At 41.6% G+C, this 7,656-nt stretch overlaps 1 non-coding gene across 1 annotated transcript; it reads left to right on the top strand.

Moving 5' to 3' along the window:
* Positions 1 to 6,844: 6,844 nt before the first annotated feature.
* Positions 6,845 to 6,927, top strand: TRNAL-CAG (transfer RNA leucine (anticodon CAG)). Its single transcript has one exon. It is a non-coding gene; the product is annotated as a tRNA-Leu (tRNA).
* Positions 6,928 to 7,656: the final 729 nt, after the last annotated feature.

Here is a 7,656-nt window from a genome sequence, read left to right as displayed (position 1 = left end):
AAGTAACATATGTATATGTATATGCATATGCGTATGTGTATGTATATGTATACGTACATGCATATATGTATGATTATGTATTGCATGTATATCAACATATGTATATGTATACGTATATGCATATATGTATGTATATGTATGGTATGTATGTCTACATATGTATATGAATACGTATATGCATATATGTATGTATATGTATTGTATGTATGTCTACATATGTATATGTATACGTACATGCATATATGTATGTATATGTATTGTATGTATATCTACATATGTATATGAATACGTATATGCATATATGTATATGAATACGTATATGCATATATGTATGCATATGTATTGCATTTATATCAACATATGTATATGTATACGTATATGCATATATGTATGTATATGTATTGTATGTATATCTACATAAGTATATGTATACGGACATGCATATATGTATGTATATGTATTCTATGTATATCTGCATATGTATATGAATACGTATATGCATATATGTATGTATGTGTATATACGTATATCAACATATGTATATGTATACGTACATGCATATATGTATGTATGTGTATATACGTATACCAACATATGTACACATATATACCATGAGTACATAGTGTTCTAGTAATAGATTGGAACGAACAGAAATTCTTGATCGTGTTCCATAGTTAACCACGTGACAGGCCCAATCAAAATGGCGCCGTGACAATTCTATTTGCCCACCAGCAACGATCAAACGCTGAAAACTGACCCGATCGTTATCTCCCCAACGGTTACATCATCGATCCACGAAATAAGAAGGGACACAGCATGAATTTGCGTTGCAAATGAAGTTGAAATCCTACGTTATTGGAGAAAAGCGGCGCGATGTTTCGCCGATTCGGCTCGCCGGTGTATCGCGTGCAGTTTGGCAAAAGAGAAACCGGAATAACGTATCGTGTCGTAGAATTCTAAGCAGGCTTGGTGGTCGGTTCGCGCAAGAAAACAGGTTCCTTTTGGCGAAATTCGACCGCTACCCTCTTCGTTTTCTTCGTCTTGGGATTCTTAGGCTTGTTGATAACTCTCGTGCACGTGGTGTCGGACGATTTTTTACGAAATCATTAACAGCAGGAAAGAAGAAAGAGAAAATGGTCGATTTGTTCGATTTTCGTCGAACAGACGGACTTATTTATAGAGACGCTGAAGGATGTGGAGGACCTCGAAGAAAGAGCGTGAAAAACAGTAACTAAGCGGACGGAGAGGGGAGAACGAGAGAGAGGGAGAGAGTGAAAGAAGAGGGAAAGAAGAGAAAAGGGGGCAATATGTGCAACTGCAGTCCAAGGCCAAGCGATCGTGACTGGTTTAATGGCATTCGAGTGAGTCCCAGCCTCTCGAGTGCAATTATAATACGCTCAGGGAATGTGCATCTACCTTTGGTCCTCTGACGTACCCGCTCTCTTTCCCTTTCTAAAACTTCCTATTTCTCTTTCTACACTATGTTTACGATAACAATGTATTCATACTTTTAGAACACAATTTCAAATATAAGATTTGGATGACAGCAAGTTTTATTACTATGGTCCTAAAGAATTTCCTTTGGTACTTTTGACATGTCCTTTTCTACATCTTGCTGTTATCTGACCCCTCAAGTTTCTGGGACTTTAGGTTAAGATGTTAACTTAAGTCAAGTTATGGAAATGTTTAGAGGTATGTACATCCAAGATTAGTCCTTTGACATTATCTTATCTTTAGCCTGGGACTTGTCTAAGTTATGGTGACAAGTTATTGGCAACATTAAAATAAAGTGTAGTGCAAAATCTAGGTGTTAAGTCATATAGCATAAAATGTACGTGTTAAGACATTTAGTATGAAATGCAGATGTTAGGTCTTTTAGCATAAAATCTAGTATTAGGTCATTTATTATAAAATGTAGATGTTAGGTCTGTTAGCATAAAATCTAATGTTAGGTCATTTATTATAAAATGCAGATATCAGGTCTTTTAGCATAAAATCTAGTATTAGGTCATTTATTATAAAATGCAGATGTTAGGTCTTTTAGCATAAAATCTAGTGTTAGGTCATTTATTATAAAATGCAGATGTTAGGTCTTTTAGCATAAAATCTAGTATTAGGTCATTTATTATAAAATGTAGATGTTAGGTCTTTTAGCATAAAATCTAGTATTAGGTCATTTATTATAAAATGCAGATGTTAGGTCATTTAGCATAAAATCTAGTGTTAGGTCATTTATTATAAAATGCAGATTTTAGGTCTTTTAGCATAAAATCTAGTATTAAGTCATTTATTATAAAATGCAGATGTTAGGTCTTTTAGCATAAAATCTAGTATTAGGTCATTTATTATAAAATGCAGATGTTAGGTCATTTAGCATAAAATCTAGTGTTAGGTCATTTATTATAAAATGCAGATGTTAGGTCTTTTAGCATAAAATCTAGTGTTAGGTCATTTATTATAAAATACAGATGTTAGGTCTTTTAGCATAAAATCTAGTATTAAGTCATTTATTATAAAATACAGATGTTAGGTCTTTTAGCATAAAATCTAGTGTTAGGTCATTTATTATAAAATGTAGATGTGAGGTCATTTAGCATAAAATCTAGTATTAAGTCATTTATTATAAAATGCAGATGTTAGGTCTTTTAGCATAAAATCTAGTGTTAGGTCATTTATTATAAAATGCAGATGTTAGGTCTTTTAGCATAAAATCTAGTGTTAGGTCATTTAGTATAAAATGTTTTGCGTCTTAGGTAGTTCATAGAATGAGACACCAGATCCGTAGAGATCACGATGCACCATGTGCGCCTCAGATTGTTTATAAAATGCAACACGATATACCATGTCTGTAAAGATTATGACGCACCTTGTGCGTCTCACGTTGTTCATAAAATGTAGCACGCGATATATCAGGTCGATAAAGACGCATCATGTGTTGCATTCTATGAACAATCTGAGACACACAAGGTGCGTCATGATCTTTGCAAACTTGTTATATCACGCGTTGCATCTTATAAACGACCTTAGACGCACATGGTGTGCGTAGTTCGATATGTTTCAGGTGTTTGTAAACTGTTGGTAGATGTTTAGGTTCCCTCAATGGAGATAAGAATGAAGGTAACGCGATGCACTCGACATTTTCGGTTTAGTTCGTCTGTAGCTTCTTTTCCATCGAGATATGAGTTCCAAACGAGAATTATTAATCGAAAAACGTTCCAGTATTTTGACCTTCGCAGAAAAAAAATCGATTTCAGTTACTGTTGCAGATACTTGAATAACTTTCTTGCAACGCGAAAGTTATTCGCTTGTGTCCGGATACTTATGGACGGTAGTGTATATCAGATATCAAACCGAAAACAACAAGCATCGTCGCGAAACAGCAAAAATAACCCCAGATTCGCTTCATCATCTTCCGAGAGAGACCGTCGAATCTTCATCAAAAAGCTCCACGATTGCTGTCGTTCTTTCGCGATGATTTTTTCCTACGCAGCACCGAAATAACCGCGCGACGACTGTTATTCTCGGCGATCGAGCCGATTTTATTTCACGTCAGCCCGCATGATAGCAATAAATTAAGTAAGTTTGTCCGAACTCGATTGTCAGGATCGGCAACAAGGTCCTCCAACCATCGAATGGAAAATCTTCGAAAGCGTAGCGTCCTACCACGTGTCTGTGGTTTTCCTAGTTTCCTTGGCCACATGATCCGATGCAGTTAACCTTTTAAGTAGAAACGTCCGCGTTTCTGATTCGTTGTTCGATTGCAAGCGTAGATTGCGACACGCGGTACTGTGCAACTCGGTCAAAAACACGAGATAATAACTTATGGAAACGTTATAACAATTGTAAAATTATTGTATGTCACCGATTCTGATTCAATGTTAAGACGCACATGATGCGTCATGATCTTCGCACCTTGTGTGTCACGTGTTACATTCTATAAAGAATCTAAGACGCACCAGGTGCGTCGTGATTTTCGCGGACCTGCTGTGTCACGTGTTGCATACTGTGAACAACTGAGACGCACAAGGTGCGTCATGATCTTTGCAAACCTGGTGTACCACGTGTTGCATTCTACTAACAACGTGATACGCACAAGGTGCGTCATCATCTTTGCAGACTTGGTACATCATATGTTGCATTCTATGAACAATCTGAGACACATAAGATGCGTCATGATCTTTGTAAACTTGTTATATCACGCGTTGCATCTTATAATCAAACTTAGACGCACATGGTGCGTCAAGATTTTCGCGGACCTGCTGTCACGTGTTGCATCCTGTGAACAACTGACAAGGTGTGTCATGATCTTCGAAGACCTGATGTGTCATAAGCTGCGTTCTATAAACCACCTGAGACGCACAAGGTGCGTCATACGTAGTCCCCATCAGTGACGTTTCCAAAGGACGAACGAAAGTCGAAACAACCTAACGCCATCGATAAACAGTCGTCAATAAATGCATGAGCGATCGACTTATGCAACAGGAGCTGATATAATCGTTTCCTGGAAGCGGCAACGAGGAACGGAATTCGAGGAGGATAATTGAGAAGGAACAACGACGGTCAAATTAACCCAGTCAGGGTCACTTTCATTTTTTTTGTGAAACAGGTGGACGGTAGGCAGCGTGTGTGTCCAAGGTCATGTAATAGGCTAACTCGGAGGTTAGACGTAGCTCGTTGCAAGTGTTTTCGATCGTCGTGCTGCTCCTTTTATCCGGGGCACCTGTGCCCGCTGCTAGACCAGATATCCGGCACACCTTGTTCCAACTTTTTTTTCGTCTATTTCTGCCCGGCCGTCCTTCAGGGCACTGAATTTGAATTTTTCTCCTCATGACGCCGCTGATTGTATGCAGATGACGGCAGAGGCGCAGTACGAATCGATGTCTGGCACTTGTTGCGGCAATATTCTGCCGTTTGGGAATAATTGGGTCACGTGGACGATTGACGGGATCGGTGCAGAAAGAACGAGGAAATTAATTCACAATGCAGGGAAGCCCTTCAGGGCTGGCGCAATGTGATAAACGAGGCTCGAGATTCTGAAGTAGTTTCTTTCATACCGAAGACTTCCGTTCTATGCGCGGAATGCGAGTATAGTAACCCAGTGACATGTAAGGAATCCTAACGAACCGATGCCCTTACTTCCTACACTACGATGAATCAGTGCTGCCACGTGGTGACGATGCGCATTAATTCGCTAGTTCAACCTCCATTTGTTTTTACTTCGCATACCTCTGCCTTTGACAGAATCAAATTTCTACGATATCTCAGCTATTCGGACATAACATCCTTTATAGAAAAATGCAAGGTTGTAGGTACCTAGAAGTACTTATACCCTATAACTGTCCATCCACATACCACGTACAAAACAGGAATGTGACCAGGCGAAAGAAACATAACATGGTTGATGGTTAAACGCAACAATATCGGCCATGTGTCCCCTGGCGCCAAGACGCATTGTCGATCCCAGGGACGCAGAATCTGGTGACCGGGTGTCCCATGTAAATACGCAAAACCCTTTCCCTCTTCGTTCCTCTCCGGGGTCCACACTACAAGAAGCAGGTAAATCGTTTCCTGCCGTCCAGTTTTATAATGCACGCCTCGAGGAGGAGATCCGAGAGAACGTAGTAGAGCAGTTTCGTTTCTCGGGTCTGAGTGTTCGGGACAAAGAGGACCGATGCGAATCGACGAAGAAAGAGAAGAATAGAGCAGGAACGCGAGCAGAAAACGAGAGGGGAGGGAGCGAGGGGAGAGGAGAGGCAAAGGAGGGATCACGGAGATGCATACGAGTGAGGACGAGCGTGGGGGACCGGGAGGATGAAGGGAGAGCGTATAACGTCGTCCTTAGCTCTCGGACGGACCGACCTTGAGACGCAGCGACGCTCAATGCGAATATAACGTCGCCTCCTGCACCGGAAACTGCAATTCTGCGAAGCTAGGCCTACTCGGGAAAGGCGATCCCTAAGCTGATTTTGTTTGCATACGGGTCGACCTGGACAGCTGCTAGGTGCTTCCATTTTTTTCAACTTCAAATCTCCAACATTTCCAAATTTTCAGTCGTTGAATTGTCTTTGACAGTTTTTCTAGGGAAGTTCAACCTTCCGTCATATTTTATCCTTCCCATGCCGCGCATGCGCACCTTTCCTAACATCCTTACAGGTTCATCGGGGGTTAAGGATGTTGATACAAGTCGAAAATTAAAAATAGGTCTGGGTCGATGCATCGGTGCAGCGATCGACTGGTGGCACTCGGCCAATGCGATTACGAATCGAATCAACGCAATGGAGAAGTTATTGCTAACTCGGGCGTTGATACCTGGAACCTATCAACATTATAAACACATCTGATCTAGTTTTATATCCACTGCTTTTGATACTATGTTTAAACATCGCTTCCCAAATTCTGGGCCTCTCATACAAGTCTGTATTTTACTTGCAAAATTAGTTCTGACCAATTTGAGAGCGGTGATGTCAGTAGATCAAAACCGTCGTCTGATCAGTCCAAATCCACTCTGAAAAATATAGCGCTGGAATTCCGACTGAAATTACAAATCTCTTGCAATTTGTTTAGAATTGATCATTCACGAACCCCACATTGAGACCTCCTCATCCCAGGGAATAGTCGAGAGCGGGGTGCGCCAGAGACGGAATAATGGGGAGGTAAAAAAGAGGAGCAAAAAAACCTGTTTGCCGGTGCATTTCTTGAGACCAACCACGGCCGCGCTTCTTAGGGAGCTATTTTCGCCTAGCTGCCGGGTAAATTTAGTACGGCAGACCAGTTTCTCGGCATAGTACACGACTCGGCCGAGAGTCCGGTCGATTTCTCCTCTTTACGCCAAGCGAAACGACACGTCAGGATGGCCGAGCGGTCTAAGGCGCTGCGTTCAGGTCGCAGTCCACTCTGTGGGCGTGGGTTCGAATCCCACTTCTGACAAAATTTTTTTTTCTTCAAATCCACTTCTTTTGCACCTTCCATTCGTCACGCTAATCCCTTCCTTATCTCGCGTCGATAAAAAGAATCGCTTTTTCCAGCGGAGTGTACCTTGCTACTCGTCAATTAACCGAGGCAGGGATTACGTAACCCAAGATTGCTACGCAGAAACGAACGTTGCCCGTTCGTCCATTTGCTTCAAATGCAGGACGCGGTTCAACGGTCCTGGAGTACTCACTAGGCGGCCCGTGAAATATTACCAGACACGAAATGGGTCTATAGCCCGATGCCGTAAATTCCGAACGGCTTCAGAGGATCCGACAAGTGCACCTGATTGCCCGGTGCTCTACAGGATGATTCAGTGACGCAAAGAGAAAATTGTCAAACACTGGACTCATTGGCTAGTCATTGGTCCGCATTGTTCTCTATCGGGCTGCTATAGAGGATTGGTCCGCTAGGGACAACTGCACTTGCGATACGGTCGAGTGAGCATGCAGGCATTGAGCAGTTAACTTCCTTGGAATCCTTTTAGATTACCCAAGACTTGGTCCACCTCTGTGATCAGGTTCCACCTCTATGATCTATGATCACTAGGGCTCACATTTTTGTACAATGGTTCATAATTTGCTCATCCGAGCCAGGTGAAGACTGGTCCACCGACATACAGAAGCGCGTACCCGCCGGGACACCGACATTTCAAGTCATATGCCCAAGAATTGGTGGGGACATTCA

This window comes from Megachile rotundata, chromosome 16 (assembly GCF_050947335.1).
Source record: "Megachile rotundata isolate GNS110a chromosome 16, iyMegRotu1, whole genome shotgun sequence".
Taxonomy (NCBI): Eukaryota; Metazoa; Arthropoda; class Insecta; order Hymenoptera; family Megachilidae; genus Megachile; species Megachile rotundata.
This window is presented reverse-complemented; position numbering and strand designations above follow the sequence as displayed.